We start from the raw sequence: 11,653 nt of genomic DNA on the forward strand, positions 1-11,653 counted from the left end.
CAGTTTTATTAAAGTATAAAGGAGACAGAGAAAGCTTCTGACATAGGCATCAGAAGGGGGCAGAAAGAGTACCCCCATTCTGTCATTTTTGAGACTGCATCCAAGTACTGCATTTCAGACTCTTTTGTTGACCATGATGGCTACTCCATTTCTTCTGAGGGATTCCTGCCCGCAGTAGTAGATACAATGGTCATCTGAGTTAAATTCACCCATTCCAGTCCATTTGAGTTTGCTGATTCCTAGAATGTCGACATTCACTCTTGCCATCTCGTTTGACCACTTCCAATCTGCCTTGATTCATGGACCTGACATTCCAGGTTCCTAAGTTTTTAAACTTAAAACCTATCATAGTGTATTAATTCACTAATTCTGTGTTAGAAAGCCAAAGCCTTGTCTCTGAGTATAATAAGAGTCCTATTTCATCTTCACTATATAAATCACACTTACAGTATAGCACTTGCAATTTACAATGTGGATATCTTTAAAATGGAGTAAGAACTAGAAGAACTTGTAATAGTATGTAGAATCCGTCTGGTAAAAATTTGTTCTGAATGGCCTACTTATTTCACCTGGCATTTACCCACCCCTAATTCAATAGCCATTTTAAAAAGACTTTTAGCAATTCACTTTAACAAATCTTTCCAAAGATGTTCAACTTAGTTTTCATAGAAATGATTCCCCTTTCTCATTATATCTATAAGTTATATAATCTCAGTGTTTTATATACTATCTAATGAAACTGCATGATTACAAAAAGGATACTGGATATAAGCAAGTTTAAACGGATACTTAAAAAGAATCTGAGAAAGAAAAAAGTGGGCCCTAATGTCTAGAAACTGCCCGACACAGCTCGGCCTTGGTGATTCTGAAATGGGCCCAGGGCACCCAGCTAGGCCATGCTATCCTCCTGTTGGACATAACAATCTCACAAAACATCAGCATCGGACAGGGTTACTCTGAAACCATGAAAAAGTGAGACAAAAGAAGAACACTTCAAAATTTTGTCTGAGCATGGACAAAAAACAAGGTCCCTGTGCAACCTACAAAATACCAAACATCCCCCTCTCCTGGTGACAGGAGTGACTGCCACTTCTCTACAGGTACAGCTCAAGCCTCACTCCAGTCAGCCCTCCTCCTAGCTGAGATCTGCTAAGATAGCCAAAGAATCATCTGCATTCCCACAATATCAATCCAGAGCAAATCCCTTCCTTAAACTCTTCCCAAATCACCTAATACGAGCCCCGATCCTATAGGCCTTTCAAACACTCTTACTGGGACGCCCCGGCTTCCCATGGTGTGCAGGCTATATGAGTAATAAATGCAACCTGTTCACTACAGTTGTGTTCCTAGTGGTCTGTGGCTGAAGGACACTGATGACTCTCTCAGCTGGCTGAGGCAGAGTGCAGGGCCACACCTAAGAACAGGAAACAAGGGGTATCACTCAGCATCTTTACAAGCAGAATGGAGAGTACCAGTTACACTGGAGTTGGTTAAGCAAGCTCCTACCTATTTCCTTAGAACTGATTCCTAAAAGCAGATTTACTGGGTCAAAGCAAAAACATTTTTAAGATTCTTGATTTTGGGGATCTTTTGGTCTCTTTAGGGTTTAAGTATAAGTATAATACACCGAGAATATAAAAACACAATTTATTCTCCCACTTGTTCTGGACTTCAATTTTACTACCTCAAGTACAATTTATCAGTGTCAGCAGTCCTATTCTATTAGTAACAAAATATGAAATGAGAATATATACTTAAAGCTCAGTATAAAAACAATGCACTGTACTTTTTTCTTCTTTCTGCAGAGTATTATATAATTTTTTCTGATTAAAAAAAAAAACAAACCCAAATTTTATAGGTTCAATGTAGGTTCCAGTTGTAATAAGCATACCACCCTGGAGGGGGGGTGTTGAAAAAAGGGAAAGACTAAATTGTGGTAACGTACATAAAAATGACCATTTCAACCACTAAGTGTACAGTTCAATTAGGTATAGTCAAATTGTTGTGCGACCAATGTCCAGAATTTTTCATCTTGCAACACTAGGACTCCACTCACTAAAACTCATTTCCTCCTGCCCCAAGTCTCTGGCAAGATTTCATTCTACTTTCTGTTTTATGAATTTGATTACTCTCGATTTCTCTAGATGTAAGTGGGATCATGCAATATTTGGCTATTTGTGACTATATTATTTCAGTTAGTATGATGTCCTCAAGTTTTATCAGTGTTGTCTCAGTTGAATAATACTCCACTGCACGCATATACCATTGTAAGTACATTAAGGCATTTTGTTTACCCACCCACAAACATTTGGGTGGCTTCCGCCTTTCGGCTATAATGAATAATGTTACAAACGTGGGTGTACAAATATCTCTTTAGGACTCTCTTTTCAGTTCTTTTGGTATATACCAAGGAGTGGAACTGCTGGATCATAGGTTAACTTTTTCTTTGAGAAACTCCCATGCTGTTTTCCACAGTGGCTACACTATTTTACATTCCCACCAACAATGCACAATTTCTCCAAAACCATGCCAACACTTGTAATATTTTTTATAGTACCTGATGGATATGAGGTGATATCTTTTTGTGGTTCTGATTTGTATTTCTCTAATGATTCAGTGATGCAGAGCATCTTTCCATATGCTTCTAGTCCATTTGTATACCTTCTTTAGGGAAATGTCTATTTAAGTCCATTTTTTAAAAAATTTTTATTGAAGGATAATTGCTTTACAGAATTTTGTTGTTTTCTGTCAAACCTCAACATGAATCAGCCACAGGTATACATATATCCCCTCCTTTCTGAACCTCCCTCCCATCTCCACTGTCCATTTTATAATCAGATTATTTGAGGGTTTTAGCTGCTGGATTATAGGAGTTCTTTTACGTATTTAAGATATTAACCCCTTGTCAGATACATGATTCACAAATATTTCTTTCCATTCTTTAAGCTGCCTTTTAAAATAGGTTTTTAATTTTTTTCACTTTTATTTTTTATTTTTGGTTGTGCTGGGTTTTCATGGCTATGCGAGCTTTTCTCCAGCTGCAGTGAGAGGGGGTACTCTCTAGTTGCAGTGGGCAGACTCCTCATCACAGTGGCTTCTCTTGTTGCGGAGCACGGACTCTAGGGTGTGTGGGCTTCAGTAGTTACAGCATGTGGACTCCGCAGTTGTGGCTTCCAGGCTCTGGAACACAGCCTCAATAGCTGTAGCACACAGACTCAGTTGCTCCTGGCCTGTGGGATCCTCCCATACCAGGGATCAAACCTCCATCTCCTGTGTTGGCAGGCAGACACCGTACCACTGAGCCACCAGGGAACCCCTAGGCTGCCTTTCCATTCCATTACTGTATCCTTTGATGCACAGAAGTTTTTAATTCTGAGGTAGCCAATTTATGTACTTTTTACTTTTGCTGCCTTGCTTCTAGTGTCTTATTCAAGAAATCATTGCCAAATCTAAAGTCATAAAGCTTTCTTCTCAAGTTCTCTCCTAAAAAAAACTATTTTATGTCTCATATTTAGGGCTCTGATTCATTTAAATTTTACATATCAAGGGTCTAGCTTCATATTTTACATGTAAATATCTAGCTTTCCCAGCATCAACGGTTTCCTTTCCTTAATAAATGGTCTTGGCATCCTTGACAAAATTAATGACTAACTTTTAAATGTATGTTTGCATGTGAAATCATTGATAATATTGACATTGTCTTTCTTCTTTTCATACTAGATAAAGTTTTTCCTGTATATTTTTTCCTCATATTAATTTTATCTTTTATTTTTTAAATGTCTTATAAAAAAGGACTCTTGATAAATCATCCCCACTCCCTACCAAAAGGATATGATTATGAATTCAACAAACTAATTTATATGTTAAAATTCTTTAAAAGTGTTCATATGTCTTATGTTACATTCTGTTTTTGCCATTGCTCTAATTACTAAGAAAACTGATCACTGGATGATCTTTCCCCATCCTCATGACTTATCATTTCAAAGACAGGGAGAAAAAATAATGTTTTGGGACAGCCATCATAGTCAACACTACCAGAGTAAACTGCTAGATACCTGAAGTCAGCAGTCATGTATTAATTATTTTTTATTTCCCAAAGAACTTACCACCAAATATTACACTTAATAAAGGAACACAGTCCATGCTGCAATATCTACATGGAATTAAAAATTTGTTAGCTTCCCCTAGTCTACTCTCACCCATGCCTAAATCAGCTTCTCCTTAATATCTGCTCAGTGTTGAAACTGGAAGCATTCTTCCTTCATTGGAAAGTACCAGGTAAATCCAAAGAAAGTACTGAAAGTTTGTTGTCTTTCTGGCTCTCATTTTTGGGAAGGACAGAAAAATTGAATATTTTGGCCCATAAGCCTTCCCTCCAAATCCTGAATGCTCCTAAACTGCATGTTTTAAAAAAAAAAAAAAAAAGTAAACAGATGTTAAGACTATATTTACAGAGGAGCAAGAGTATCAATAGAAATTTAAAGGGAACATATGGCTAAACCACAAACAACCCACAGGACACTGGCTGTATGGTTACCTGTTACTAGTAAGTGTATTTTACTCGCTGTAAAATGTTGTCAAGGCCTAAAATATGTTTAAAAAAAAAAAAAAACAGGGCAGGAATAAAGACGCAAACGTAGAGAACAGACTTGTATACACAGAGGGAGAAGGTAGGACGGACTGAGAAAGCAGAACTGACACATACAGCACCAAGTATAGAACAGCTACCTAGTGGGAAACTGCTGCGCAGCACAGGGAGCTCCCCTGGGTGCCCTGTAATGACCTGGAGGGGTGGGGTGGGAGGGAGGCTCAAGAGAAAGGGGATATATGTAGGTATTAATTAACTTGATTGTGGTAATTATTTCACAATATATATGTATATCCAAAAATGAATAAACATTAAAAAAAAAAAACCATTTCAAATAAAACTAAAACTAGGAACTAGGCACTAATACCAAGCATGTAATAGCAATAATTTTGCTTTTGATAAACCTCATTAACTACATCATTCCTTTAAGAAAAATGTCTGGTATACAGCAGGCACTCAGTAAATTCTGCTGGACCAGGACCTACTTTGTTTCTGTACCTAGTTTTGGGGCTAGTTTTAAACCTTAACATCTAACGTAACTTGAAAGAGTTATGGCTCTGCCTTAACTGTATAACTGGCGCTGCCACTTACTGTATAACTTTGGGCTAATTATTAGACCTATAAATAATAGTAATAATTATAACTTTGTGCTCTCACTTTACCTGTTGCCTCCTCATATGTAAACAAAAACCAACTAAAAGAAAACTAAAATAGCTAATTATAGTAGGTACCTAAGACATTGTGGGAGAAGGCAATGGCACCCCACTCCAGTACTGTTGCTCAGAAAATCCCATGGATGGAGGAGCCTGGTAGGCTGCAGTCCATGGGGTTGCTAAGAGTCAGACACGACTGAGTGACTTCACTTTCACTTTCCACTTTCATGCATTGGAGAAGGAAATGGCAACCCACTCCAGTGTTCTTGCCTGGAGAATCCCATGGACGGAGAAGCCTGGTAGGTTGCAGTCCATGGGCTCAGACAGAGTCGGACATGACTGAAGTGACTTGGCAGCAGCAAGACATTTTAGGACTTCCCTGGTGGCTCAGATGGTAAAGCGTCTGTCTACAATGTGAGAGACCTGGGTTCAATCCCTGGGTTGGGAAGATTCCCTGCAGAAGGAAATGGCAACCCACTCTAGTACTCTTGCCTTGAAAATCCCATGGACAGAGGAGCTTGGTGCAGACTATCCATGGGGTCGCAAAGAGTCGGGCACGACTGAGCGACTTCATTTTCACTTTCAAGACATTTTAAAAAATTGGTAAAGTGGATTTCATTAAAATTGAAAATTTGTGTTCTTTCAAAGACTGATTAAGAAAATGAAAAGGCAAAAAGAAAAGAAAATGAAAAGGCAAGTTAGAGACTGGGAGAACACATTTGCAAAATACATATCTGATTAAGTGCTTGTCTTACAGGGTACAACTCAGTGGGCACAAGATTTGAACAGATACTTCACAAAAGAAAATATACAAATGTACACTAAGCACAAGAAAGGACACCCTCAATGTGACTAATTACCAGGAAAATGCAACTGAAAACCAAAGTCAAACACCATTCCATGTGCATTAAAATGGTTAAAATTAAAAAGACTGACAACACTAACAAATGACAAGGATATGAAAAACAAACTCTCAAACCTTGCTGGTGAAATGCAAAATGGTACAGACACTTTAAAAAAAAAAACAGTAGGGTAGCATCTTTTAAAGTTAAACATATGTTTACCATGTGATCAACAAGTCCACTCCTGGGTATTTACCCCAAAATAAATTTACCCAATATATCCACACAAAGACAGGTATGTGAATGTTCAGTACACTATTCACAATAGCCCCAAACTGGAAACTCCAATGTCCAGTTTTTGAATGGATAAACAAATTGTAGTATTTCCATACTTGTAAAATGCTACTTGAAATTCAACATGTATGAATCTCAAAATCATTATGGTAAGTGAAAGAAGTCAAACGCCAAAGATGACATATGATTCCATTTATATGAATTTTTGGAAAACGCAAAACTGTAGTAACAGAAACCAGATTAGTGACTGCATGGCCCAGGAACTATAAGCAAATTTTTAGGGTGAGAAAACGGTTCTATATTTTGATTGTGGTGGTGGTCATATAGCTATTACCCATCAAGCTATACCTTTAAAAGGGTGAGTTTTAATATATGTAAATAGTACCTCAGTTTAAAAAAAATCAGACACAGATGTTATTATGACTAACTGCCACCTAAACTATACTAAATAGATTGTGCCAAAAATCTAAAATATACTCAGGAGTGACTGAGTTACTTGAAGATGGCAAGATTGGGAATTTCCCACTATTGGAAAAAAAAGGGCATTCCAGAGCAAAATTGAATGCAATTATAAAAAAGTAAAGTTACATTTATGAATTCTTGAATTGTCTGTATAAATTTTAAATACCTCACATTTAAAATTATGTATTTGTTTTAGTATCCATATCCTCTATTGACAAATAAGCTTTTAGACAACCGGGATGGTAACTGTACTGCCCACTGTTATATTTTCAGCTCCTAGCACAAAACCAATCACATAATAGCAGCTTAATAAATATTTGTTAAATGAAAAAAAAAATCTAAAACGTAACAGTAGGGGCTTTCCTGATGGCTCAGTGGCAAAGAATCTGCCTGCCAATGCAGGAGACCTGGGTTTGATCCCTGGTCTCAAGTGCCACGGAGCAACTAAGCCCCGTGCACCGCAACTACTGAGCCTGTGCTCTACAGCTTGGAAGCCTCAACTGCCAAGTCCATGTGCTGCAACTACGGAAGCCTGCGCACCTTAGAGCGGTGCTCTGCAACAAGGGAAGCCACCGCAATGAGAAGCCTGCACAACACAACTGGAGAGCAGCCCTCACTCAGCTCAACCAGAGAAAAGTCCATGCAGCAACAAAGACCTAGCACAGCCAAAAATAAATTTTTAAAAAAATCTTTAAAAAAAGAATAGGGTTGATGTGAGGATTAAATGAGATAATGCATATAAGCCCTTTGCCTTGCACTGCAAGTCCTAGAAAGTATTCGCTATTAGTCTTTCAACATATACTTTCTTCCTTTTACCCCAGTATGCTAATGACTGACAATAATCATGGATCATGATGCATCTAATAAGGTTAGATTAAAGGCAGATCACTCACATTTACTTCATTACGCTTTACTCTCAACAGTAAGAAGAATAGTAATGTCAAAAATCCAAAATGACTGGTTTGTCTTCTCAAATTGAGGGAAGAATATAAGAGATAAGATTTTTATCTTCATAATTCCCAACTGTGTTTAGTCATATACCAAGAACACCAAAGACAACTTCACTGAAATAGCCTTTTATCAAAAATCAGCAGATCTTCATAGGGGTAGGTGGGTGAAGCGTTAGTGTCCTTAGATTTACTTACAAGAACAGACCAGATATAATTATTGCAGCCCCCAAACCCATCCCTTCCCAATTTTAGTGACAGCGTATTTGCTGGAGGGAGAGGGAAAGAACAAAAGCCCTATTACAGAAGCATACTTGAAAATCCTGAGTCATTCTTATTTTAGCTTCTTTTAAGATGGGCTATGGAACAGTTCTAGGGATTCAGAATATGTAATAAAGATTTAGTTTAACAAATTCAGTGAGGGAAACCATCATTGTTTCATTCTAATTTCTGTAACACACTCTGTAGTGGTAATAACCAGCTGTCTTAGATTGATCCAGTTACTTTCTGAGGCTAAAAAAGATGCTTAAGCATTGTTTTAAAAGGTCTGTATGCAAGCATAGTAAACAGGAGGACCCAAACTGCTGTAACACAGTTCCTTCCCCTCCATTGTAAAGCCAGCCAGTAAGTCCAGTACATAAGGAATCAAGAGAGTTCAGTGTACAATACTTATGCTCGAGTCCATTTGTATTATTTTTCATTACGATGAAGTAGTTACTGCCATAACATACAGGTATAAAACTAAGCTGCCTAGCCAATGTTTGTTTTATAGGCAACTAAACACATTATGTTATACAAGTTTTACCACAGTGATACTGCTCTAGCCTCATATTCCTAATTATCATCTTCAGGGGTCCTCTAAAGGTTTTTGTTTTTGTGTTGGGTTTAATCCTTTACAGTTTTTGTCCCTGTACTCTTCACAGAATATACAAGAATGGAATCTCAGACTCAGGACTAATCTTAAAGCTCTTCTACAGACGCTTCTTTTTGTAAGAGTAGGGAAGGTTAGGTGACCTGTTCATGTTAACATACCATAGGGAAGAACAAAGACAGGAACGCTGGCTTCCTAACACCCAGCCGGATGCACTCCCCATGAGACCACGCGACCTCTAGATAGGTGTGTTGAAGGTACCACGTCAACTGAAAGCTGCCTCTTCTCTGCTCAAAATCCCAGGAAACGTTAAAAATTGTGTCCAAAGTCTGTTCTTTATATCTCCACTGCTGTCCTGTAGATAGGTTCATCAGTACCATCTTTCTAGATCCCATATATATGAGTTAATTACCACATGGTATTTGTCTCTCTCTTTCTGACTTACTTCACTCTGTATAAGAGGCCCTAGGTTCACCCACCTCATCAGAACCGACTCAAATGCATTGCTTTTTATAGCTGAGTAATACTCCAATGTGTATATGTGCCACAACTTCTTTATCCATTCATCTACTGAGGAACATTTATGTTGCTTTCATGTCCTAGGTGTTGTAAAGTGCTGCAATGAACACTGGGGTTCTATTTTATGGAAATAAGAGTCTTTTCAATTATGGTTTCCTCAGGGTATATGCCCAGTAGTGGGACTGCTGGGTCGTATGGTAGTTTTATTCCTAGTTTTTAAAGGAATCTTCATACTGTTCTCCATAGTAGCTGCATCAATTTGCATTCCCACCACAGTGCAAGACGGTTCGCTTTTCTCCACACCCTCTCCAGCATTTACTGTTTGTGGACTTTTTGATGATGGCCATTCTGACCGGTGTGAGGTGATAACTCATTGTAGTTTTGATTTGCATTTCTCTAATAATAAGCCATGTTGAGCATGTTTTCATGTATTTATTAGCCATCTGTATGTCTTCAGAGAAATGTCTGTTTAAGTCTTCTGCCTATTTTTTGATTGGGTTGTTTTTCTGTTATTGAGCTTTATTAGCTACTTGCATATTTTGGAGATTAGTTCTTTGTCCACTGTTTCATCTGCTATTAATTTCTCCCGTTCTGAAGGTTGTCTTTTTACCTTGCTGATAGAAGTTTTTACACAATGAAGGGAGCTAAGTTTAATTAGGTCCCATTTGTTTATTTTTATTTTAATTTCCATTACTTTCACCATAGTGCACTTTACTGAGAAAATCTGGGTACAGAAGGTGGTTGTATAGATTCTCAGCAATTTTTCAGTCTTCTTGCAAAGATAATTGGTGACAGAAGACCTATTATCTTAAATCTACCAACTCCAAGACAGAAATTCAAAGGGGGAGCAGCGGGAACAAAGAGGTCTGATGAGGCCATTTACTCTGGGGTCCTCTCAATTAAATAATGATGCCACAGCCATGCTGGTGGCCCTGGAGGTTCACATCCCTACATCAGCAAGAATGAAAAAATGTTTCACCGTTGTCACTTTCTGCTATGTTAAGGAAAAAAATCTGTACTTGATTTTGATTGCTATCTTACTAAACACAAGATTAATCTCCCATGAGCCATCAACTCAAAGGACCCAAAGGAGAAGGGGGCAGTGACCCAGCCAGCATTAGTGCTTGAAGAGAGGACTGTTGGACAGGAAGCAGAAGTCGCCATGACATACAAATGCCTATGGGTACAAGGAAAGCAGAAACTCAGAAAGAGTTTAACTCCTTAGCTTCTTGCTTTTTCCTTTCCCAGATCTTTGCTTAGCTAGCAACTCAACTAACGTGTAGAGTCAGAAAAAAGAATGAAATTATTCAACACTGAGGCATGGTGGTGAATGGGGTGGGGGGGTTGCCTCCTTTCTCCTACACTTGGCCTGGGAACAAACTAAAATCTGCTCTATCTGTGACTGACAAACTAAAAGGACTTTGTAATTCAGCCATTCACTTCCAACAAGTCACACGGTCCACGAAGTTCAATTTGTATGGGGTATGCTTTTTCCAAGAGTGAAAACAAAAAAAGAATACTAAACTAACTGAAGACATTTAAAAGTATTTATAAAGAAATTAGTAAAAATATCACATTTAAGATTTTCAAACAGTGGTTCTCAACTTTTTTTCTTAGGACCTTAATATATTTTTACCAGTTCCTTTAAAGTAACAATAGCTTCATATGTTAGCATAAATTATTTTTGTGGAAAATAATTATATTTCCCCAAAACAAAACAAAAAAACATAGAAGAGTGGTGTTGTTTTATAATTGTTACAAATGTAAAATGTGTCTGAAAATAAAAGACAATCTGATTCTCATATCTACTTTTAGATTCATCTGTTGCAACTACAAGTTTTGGTTGAAGTATATGGAAAAAATCCAAACCCACAAAGATAATAGAAAAGATAGGAGTTTTTTAACAGCCTTTTCGGATAATCATGAATACAATCATCTGATACTACATCAAAATTGGACAGGTATTAGTTTCATAAGGGTCAGCTGCAATGTAGAATCTGAGATCATATCAATGAATTTTTCATATGATGTTACATTAAAATCCATCCAATGGACCTTTTACTCATGAGTGATTTCGTAACATCCTGCATTGGTCCCTGGGAAAATACTGTTCACTGAGTCACACAATCTTCCAAATGTTAACACATTTCATTGTATACTATCTTAAAACACATTCATTTATACTCATTGATCTCATCAGAAATCTTTTACATTCTGGGAAGCTGTCCAGCTCTGAGTAGCAGATACAAATTTCCCCATACTGCACTTTTCACCTGAAAACTCAATGGCAGAAACACTGTCACTTGTTGTCCTGGAAGTGACAGGCTCATTGCATTAATCTGCAAGAAATTATCTTCCAAATACAGAATAGCCAAGTCTGAATAATCACAGCTTGCCCTTTCAAATAAAAATGATGCTTCACAGAAACAATCCAGCCAGTTCAGTTCTCAACCAAAGTGCACAAGTGCTTCCCCTTG

At 37.7% G+C, this 11,653-nt stretch overlaps 1 protein-coding gene across 3 annotated transcripts in view; it reads right to left on the bottom strand.

The window, feature by feature from the left end:
• Positions 1–11,653, bottom strand: part of FKBP5 (FK506 binding protein 5) — a 119,342-nt gene that overhangs the window by 43,107 nt on the left and 64,582 nt on the right. The gene's annotated exons all lie outside the window — the stretch shown is intronic.

This window comes from Bison bison, unplaced genomic scaffold, assembly GCF_000754665.1.
Source record: "Bison bison bison isolate TAMUID 2011002044 unplaced genomic scaffold, Bison_UMD1.0 scf7180017864270, whole genome shotgun sequence".
Classification (NCBI taxonomy): Eukaryota; Metazoa; Chordata; class Mammalia; order Artiodactyla; family Bovidae; genus Bison; species Bison bison.